This window comes from Staurois parvus, unplaced genomic scaffold, assembly GCF_062004578.1.
Source record: "Staurois parvus isolate SC_StPar_1 unplaced genomic scaffold, SC_StPar_1.0 ptg000045l, whole genome shotgun sequence".
Taxonomy (NCBI): domain Eukaryota; kingdom Metazoa; phylum Chordata; class Amphibia; order Anura; family Ranidae; genus Staurois; species Staurois parvus.
This window is the reverse complement of record NW_028317841.1, coordinates 271,386-280,385: the sequence shown is the minus strand read 5'-3', so window position 1 is coordinate 280,385 and position 9,000 is coordinate 271,386. Positions and strand designations below refer to the sequence as shown.

The window sequence follows — 9,000 nt, the reverse complement described above, 5'->3', positions numbered from 1 at the left end:
CACTAACATACAATTTTGAGGACAAGCTTTTGGGGAATGTCCCCTTCTTCAGGTCTAAGCAGTACTTTAGCAGAAAGCATTTTATCCACCAAAGGCTGGGGGGTGGTACTTGAATGAATGTCTGAAGGCTATAGTGAAGCATGATGGAGGTTCAATGATTTGATCAAAAGCAGAAAAATATTCTTATCCTTAATGCAGTACAATCAAGTGGGTTTCTGGTTGTTCCAAGTTTATTCTGGATAACAATGACTGTAAACACATGGGAAAACGTAAATTTAGCACAAAAAGAGGAGCAATGCATCATGCAACAGGAACATGATTACAACATAATCAAGTCCAGTGGAGAAAAAAATAAGCAAGACAGCATCATTTGCAGTGGAAAGGTGATAAGGTATTGAAGAGGCTTAAAACATCTACCACAGCATATTAGGAACTGTATGTAAGTGTACCTAAGAGTGTTGCTGCTATTTTTTAAAAAACAAAAGCTGGTCATGCTAAATATTGATCTAAGTTATGTTTTATATATATATATATATATATATATATATATATATATATACACATACACAAATATATGTAGCACCCTCCTAGTCAGCTAGGGGGAGCTAGACTCCAATTGTTTGCAAGGAGGGCTGAGTAGCAGCCTAGGTGTTATAGCTAGAAAGGGTCAAATTAAGGTCAGAGCTGAGAGGCTCTTCAGACCAGCCCTCTGGAATTTTCTCTTGCTCTAGAACTTTGGAGAAAGGTCTAGAAGCAGTGGGTGGATCTGAGGAGTGACTGGTCTGTACTCTTATAGGATCCTGGCCAATCTCCAACAGGAGGCTTGGCAACAGGACAGGACAGGACCTTTAAGAGTAAGGGAGTCTGCTCAGTTGCAAGAGAGTTGGAGGAGAGGTCAGGTGGAAGATAGAGAGGATGTGAGGCTGAAGGCAGGTGCCTGTGAGGGGGCCCAGATGGAGAGGGGCTCACCTACAGGCAGTAGAGCTTGGAAGGAGGAAGGCTCAGACCTTCACCAGCCCCCAGAGTGAGGACCACCTGTGTAGCAGTGAATGAGTGGCCCAGCTAGAAGGCCTGGTAGCAGCCACAAACCCACCAGCCACACAGGTGAAGGACGAAGTGAGTAAACCTGAACACCTGGGCCAGATAGGGGAAGGAGGCACTCTAGTGGGAAGCTGGATTAGCCTGCCACCCAGGACTGTTTCACTAAATTTGTGGCAGACACTGAATCCCCTCCACAGGGATTCATCCAGACAGCTGGGTAAAGAAGAGGATTCATCTGGGGTATGGTGTGGTACTGCAGGAGATGCTGGCTAGCTCTACAAAAGAGACTATTTTGCTGTAAAGACTTGTAAGTAGTTCCAGGAAGTTGTCCTCAGTGTCTTGGTTCCATTGGGCATCCCATACCCCCCTTACCCCATCCAAGTTGAAATTCTCTTAATAAAACCCCAAAAAACAAGCTTAAGGACAGGTTACTGGCTCCTGGATGCAAGTTGGTGTGGAAGTGCATGTTGCCTGGCTGTACAGGGCTATAGGGGGACCCAAAACTACTGGAACTCCTACAGGGGTAGTGCTACACACACACACACGCACCCACACGCACACACCCGCAAACATATATATATACAGTCAGGTCCATAAATATTGGGACATCTACACAATTCTAACATTTTTGGCTCTATACACCACCACAATGGATTTGAAATGAAAGAACAAGATGTGCTTTAACTGCAGACTGTCCGCTTTAATTTGAGGGTATTTACATCCAAATCAGGTGAACGGTGTAGGAATTACAACAGTTTGCATATGTGCCTCCCACTTGTTAAGGGACCAAAAGTAATGGGACAGAATAATATTCATAAATCAAACTTTCACTTTTTAATTCTTGGGTGCAAATCCTTTGCAGTCAATTACAGCCTGAAGTCTGGAACGCATAGAGATCACCAGATGCTGGGTTTCATCACTGGTGATGCTCTGCCAGGCCTCTACTGCAACTGTCTTCAGTTCCTGCTTGTTCTTGGGGCATTTTCCCTTCAGTTTTATCTTCAGCAAGTGAAATGCATGCTCAATCAGATTCAGGTCAGGTGATTGACTTGGCCATTGCATAACATTCCACTTCTTTCCCTTAAAAAACTCTTTGGTTGCTTTTGCAGTATGCTTTGGGTCATTGTCCATCTGCACTGTGAAGCGGCGTCCAATGAGTTCTGAAGCATTTGGCTGAATATGAGCAGATAATATTGCCCGAAACATTTCAGAATTCATCCTGCTGCTTTTGTCAGCAGTCACATCATCATTAATACAAGAGAACCAGTTCCATTGGCAGCCATACATGCCCATGCCATGACACTACCACCACCATGCTTCACTGATGAGGTGGTATTCTTAGGATCATGAGCAGTTCCTTTCCTTCTCCATACTCTTCTCTTCCCATCACTCTGGTACAAGTTGATCTTGGTCTCATCTGTCCATAGGATGTTGTTCCAGAACTGTGAAGGCTTTTTTAGATGTCGTTTGGCAAACTCTAATCTGGCCTTCCTGTTTTTGAGGCTCACCAATGGTTTACATCTTGTGGTGAACCCTCTGTATTCACTCTGGTGAAGTCTTCTCTTGATTGTTGACTTTGACACACATACACCTACCTCCTGGAGAGTGTTCTTGATCTGGCCAACTGTTGTGAAGGGTGTTTTCTTCACCAGGGAAAGAATTCTTCGGTCATCCACCACAGTTGTTTTCCGTGGTCTTCCGGGTCTTTTGGTGTTGCTGAGCTCATCAGTGCGTTCCTTCTTTTTAAGAATGTTCCAAACAGTTGTTTTGGCCACGCCTAATGTTTTTGCTATCTCTCTGATGGGTTTGTTTTGTTTTTTCAGCCTAATGATGGCTTGCTTCACTGATAGTGACAGCTCTTTGGATCTCATCTTGAGAGTTGACAGCAACAAATTCCAAATGCAAATAACACACTTGAAATGAACTCTGGACCTTTTATCTGCTCATTGTAATTGGGATAATGAGGGAATAACAGACGCCTGGCCGTGGAACAGCTGAGAAGCCAATTGTCCCATTACTTTTGGTCCCTTAACAAGTGGGAGGCACATATGCAAACTGTTGTAATTCCTACACCGTTCACCTGATTTGGATGTAAATACCCTCAAATTAAAGCTGACAGTCTGTAGTTAAAGCACATCTTGTTCGTTTCATTTCAAATCCATTGTGGTGGTGTATAGAGCCAAAAATGTTAGAATTGTGTAGATGTCCCAATAATTATGGACCTGACTGTATATTATGCTTTTATTCCAGGAATTGTTAAAGCCTGGTTTGCATGCATTTGCATCATATGACATTACTACTGGAGCCCCAAGCTTATGCATTCACTTGCATCTTTTGTATACAGGACTACCAGTAATACTGACTAAGGGAAATTAACCAAGTATTATTCATTTCTATATTAAAAATGTTCTACAATTTTTGCCGACACGCTGTACAGGATGCCAGACAGCCATCTCTAGCAATAGCCTCCTGTGTAGTTCTTTGTCTGTGTTCTTATTTTGGTGCTTGCATTCCCCCCTGATTGTCTAAAACTGCTGAAGCGTATCTTTGGTCATGTTTCCTGTCTCAGGACGCACTTTGTTGTTTATCTGTGCTGTTTATCCCTAGTCCTGTTCATCTGCCTTGTGTGCTTTGAAATTTCTATGTTTGTCTCTTTGTTTTATTTTTTATTATGAATTGTCTTATACTGCTGCTCCCCAGTTAACCCCTCAAGTCTCTAATCTTTGTTGCTTGGTTCTTTGATTCTGTTTCAACCCTAGTTTCAGCTAGTCTTCAACTGCTTGCATGCCTTTCCAATTCAGTCTGTTTACACTTGTGCACTCCTTCACTGGCACAATCTATGTACTCATATTCTTGCTGACCATGGGTATTAGAGGGGATCTGCCAATCACTAAGAACCATGGACAACAATTGTTCTGTGCTGGTACTTTATCTGGAAGGGAATTGCTACTGCAGGATAGACTTATTCAAACAAGGGTCCTTTTCCTATTTTGAGGTGCCAGGTCTGCTTCCCATCCTTCTGAGCTCAAGGAATATTTTAAATGACATGGCTTGTTTATTCTCGACTTTTTCAAGATTAGAATGCAGAATTTATAAATGCAAAGATGTTTAGTAACATTTAAAACTACAATAATAATGGTAAAAACAGACATATATTCTAATCAAGCAATATTTTTCTGAATTGGCAAGAACTAAAGAGTAGATCTAAGTACATCTGAGCCTTCTTGTTCCTTTTTGGATATCTCTTTATTGGAAAATGTAAACTGTGGATTATACATTCCAGGCTTATATATAATAATGCATTTCACCAATCAGTCATTTTGATACTTATATCATATATGGTGTAGTGGCCTGTTAACCTTAATCTAAAAGGATCAATCTCCAAAGAATGAAAAAAAATAAGATACTTTTATTTTATGCATCATGGATACAGATTAATTTTATTTGCCAACTAATGTGTATCACCATTTATTTTTTACTGATGCAATTGTTTATTATTAAAACAGTGTTAGGTAAATGACAGTAAATTATTTAGATGGTACACTTTAAGTTGCATTGGAATCCACTTGTGGAAATAATAAAGTAAAAACTCTATAAAATATATTTTCATGAGAAATCAGTTATATCATGACTTCTTAAAATCTTCGACACCTTAAAAATACAAGCAACTTTATTTATTAAATATACTTGTATATTGCTGCTACTCAGCAATATCATTATTTATGTTTAGTATTTAAGGATTTCACAAGACAAAGTTTGAATGCAGCCCATAACAGATTGCATAGTTGCCAGTTAAAAACACTCTTACAGCGATAGCTGTCTGATTATGCTCTAAAAAAACCTAAATGCTCAAATACTTAACATAACCTTCATAGATATCATGAGCAGGGGCAGACTGACCATTTGGAGACTCGGGAACTGCCCGAGGGCCCGGGGTCAGTAGGGGGCCCCATGAGATGCCCCTGGTACCTTTTTCATAGGTTTTTTTGAGTTTGGGCAAGGACACAGGGGCCCTATGATCCTCTATTGCCCGGGGGCCCCATGAGTTGTCAGTCCGCCCCTGATCATGAGCATAACCATGTTAGATCTGGCCCAATGGAAAAGGATTATAACTGTTCATGCTGCATAAGAATGTTATAACTGCAAGCTTGTGCATGCCGGGAATGAATAGGTCCTGTGAGCCCAATCATTGGTATGGAGGGGGGTTAGGGCAGCTCAAGTCCCAAACAGTTCCAATATAGGTAAAACTTACTTTGGAAACATACAGTATAGTCATATAAATATTTTAGAAATACTAAGTGGAATAATAATTATAATCTATGTCACTATTTTATTATTTATTTTAGAGTTAAGGGATTCAAGTTATTCAGACGAGCAGCAATACATTTTTGAAGTATATTTTAATAGATGTTATGAGATACAATATATTTATTAGTTTACTTAAAAAAATAACATACAAATCAAAATTATTTTTTTTTACTTCATTCAAGTTCTTAACACAGATCCATGGAAAAGTTCTTCTTGAAAAATATGCTTACATTTCCATCACTTTACATGAAAATAAACTAAAATTGCAATACTTGTATATATTATTTCCTGGCTTTCAAGATTTATCTATTTGTTGTTGATATTAAATTATTGGGTACATAAGAATGTCAAATAATTTTTCGACTTTTTTAATGTCTAATACATTTGTTAATTTTGTAAATAGAAACATTATGATTTATTTCTAGGAAATGCTATACATTGTTTGATATAATAATATATCAAAAAGTACCATTGGCAAGCAATTAAAAAGGGGGTTAAATGATTAATAATATGAAATTATAATGCATGCTTATTGTAAAGATTTATTAAGAAACATTAACTTACCTAGGTTTTGAATTTTTAGACTGAAAATAATTTCCACAAATTATAACTACTCAGTAACCTGTATACAGAATGCCAATTTTATGACTTACCAGATGCCAGAAAAGTAACATAGCAAAAAGGGCATTAATGACTAAAATAAATAAACACAAGTAAAGACAGAAGATAAATATCTTATTGCCATTTAAAAAAAATATGAAGATATTCTTTTTTGTATGAACTTTTTTATTATTCCAATTGTAGGTGGATTTTGTACTATTCATTTTATTCAAATATTTAGTTTTAAAAACCATGAATATTTATTTCAAGGAATTAGTAAGATGAAAATTACATACAAATTAATAAAGTTTATTAAGAGAAATTAATCATATTTGCTTCACATCGGTTTTGTGTAATAAAACATAAAATTAAATTTCAGCTCATTAAAGAAAGATACCAAATAATGCTGGGGTATCTGCAATCAGTAACTAGATTCTTCTTCAAGTATCCAGTAAATTTCAAAATGTATTTAAAAACTAAGGAGCACTTGGTGGCCAGCAACCAAATTACAACAAATGTCATTGAGTAGCAGAATCTTCATATTGAGGGTAGGAGTGTCTGAAAGTCCTATTATGTAACAAGGCAGTGGAATGAGATTAGAACAGAGTCCACTCTCTGAAGATGGATGTGATAACTTTCTAAAGAGCATACTTTGTCTCCTAGAGTACCAAATAGTTCTTCTCTGAAAGCAAAACATATAATTAAAACACTTCCCCCTAAAAAAAGCAAAAACAAAAATAATCATATTAACATATACCAATTGCTATTTTACAGAAATATTGTACAATCACAATTTTTACAGAAAACATGCAGCTAGTGAAAAATGATGAAACCTAATCAGGACCCTAACAAGATGCTAAAACTAAAGTGACAAAGTTTTATTTAAAATATTACAGTATTTATAAACCATGAAGATAGTCTCAAATTTGTTTAGGAAAGATAACTACAATTACAATTGTATGTCCTTCGCCATAAGTGCATGCAAAAACGTTATTTAATGTTAATAAAATTACGTCTTTTTTATATCTATGAAAATACTAACAGTCCCTGCCAAACAAAAATATCTACTTTCTCTTCCATATCGTTTAATTTAATTATAAACATTTTATCTTTAGAGCATGAGAAAAGTTAACAGATTAATGTCTGATTAGTAGAAGCAAAGAAAAAGATAGAAAAAACAAAAAAACGATGTCACACATGCCATCCTAAAAATGATAATTAACAAACATGTGTGACAGTATTGATATTCGATGAACTCCAACTGACTATGAAGGATGGGGGAACATACTGAACTCAGCGCCACCCTTTTTTCCAAAATACACAAGTCAGCATCAAAATCATCAGACTGAACATCCCCACAGCAGAACACAACCAGCTTCAGCAGACTAAATTGAATAAACAAAACTTCTAGCAGGATCATAAATCTCGCTTAGTCTATGATGATCTGCAAAGCTTCACATCAGAAACAACATTAATCAAGATACGTTTAATGAAGCATCACTGTAAACAGCATTAAACCTGAGACTTTTAATTAAGCATCATTTTAAAATTGCTATGTCATAAAACCTTTAGCAGAGTCCTTAATATGACTTCCTCGTAGGTCAGAAATACTTTAGAAGAGCAGTTAAAGGAATACACATTATGGTTTGGTGTTTTTTTTACATGCCAGAACCAAAATCCATTCATATTCAATGAATCCTAGTATGAAAAAACTACATTCATAACAATTGTCTACAGAAATACAGTATAAAATAAAATAACAAACAGTGTGATATCACACATGCCTATTTCAAGTGGCAGATGAGACATGTGTATCCTCTAAGGAGAATATGTATAAGATTTATATCATGTCTGATGTCTATCAAATAGTGATGTTGTTCTGTACAATAGTATGTTGGTAGCTGTAAAATATGGTCATTTAAAAAATATTAATATAGAACTCCTACATCCACCTCTATGCTCCTGCAGCTGGGTGAATGTTGGCTCAGCAACATCCTCTAGAATGTACCCAAAAAGCTGTTAAGAGCTCTTAATTTTCCATCAAAGCCATGATGGATAGTTAAGGGTCATTCATGGGAACTAATGACCTTAATACATGATTTTGAACAGTTAATTGAATTCTTCCAGAACCAAAAAACATGCAAAGTTTGTCAACTACCTTTTCACATTTAATCCTGTTTATTTTTTTGTTGTTTATTGTTAAAAAAATATTTAAAATTGATCAAGCTGGTTCTCCAAAAGCTCTAAACAAGAAATTGAAGAATGCTTGCTTCTTTTAAGAGAGAACTGCAATATTTTAAGCTCTGTTACATTCCTTTCTGCTTAATAATGATTGGTGTTAACGAACTTTAATGATCTCTCTCAGTATGCTGGTATTTAGGCTCTTACTTTGTGAGCTAGGAAATCTCTGTTCAAAGTGAGGCCATCTTCACATTATGATACACACTTACAGTATGTGTACTACTTAGTTACATCAACTGTTACATTACTGTTTTACAATGTTTAATTTACACATGATCAGTGATAGGAGCTTGACAAATAGCAGGGTGTAATTCACAAAGATCAAAAGACTGGATATCTGTTCAAGATTGTCTGGTTTAATTTTTGTCTACTCAGGTGAAGATGCATTTTGCAGCCCCCCAAACACCACATCCCCTCACTTTCTACAGCTGGGCTGGTACCTCCTTCACTTTGTGCCTGTATTGTGATGGGGTGCAACATGAAGGATGTCACACACTATTGAAAATTGAGCTGAACTTCCACTAAACTTCAGTATGTAATGAGGGGGCGGGGTATGCATTCCTCGGTTCCCCTTACTGGCCACAGGCAGCTGACAGGTAAGGCAAACTACAACTTCGAATCGCTGAGTTCCCCCCATAAACAAAGTCCCAGATCACACTTTCCCAGATACCCCAACCTTGATTACACCCCCAGACACCCTCCCACCCTGATCACATGCTCACACCTCCCCAGATACCCCAACACTGATCACACCCCCCCGATACCCCCCCAACCTGATCACACCTTCCAGATACCCCCTCACCCTGATTA

The 9,000-nt window shown here is 37.3% G+C and overlaps 1 protein-coding gene across 2 annotated transcripts in view; it reads right to left on the bottom strand.

Moving 5' to 3' along the window:
* Positions 1–4,262: 4,262 nt before the first annotated feature.
* NETO1 (neuropilin and tolloid like 1) overlaps positions 4,263–9,000 on the bottom strand; it is a 207,098-nt gene continuing 202,360 nt past the window's right edge. Inside the window, exon 11 of one of the 2 annotated variants that reach the window (XM_089663971.1) lies at positions 4,263–6,665. The gene's annotated coding sequence lies outside the window, so the exon portion shown is untranslated. The remainder of the gene's footprint in view (positions 6,666–9,000) is intronic. The other variant, XM_089663981.1, reaches the window with a different exon arrangement.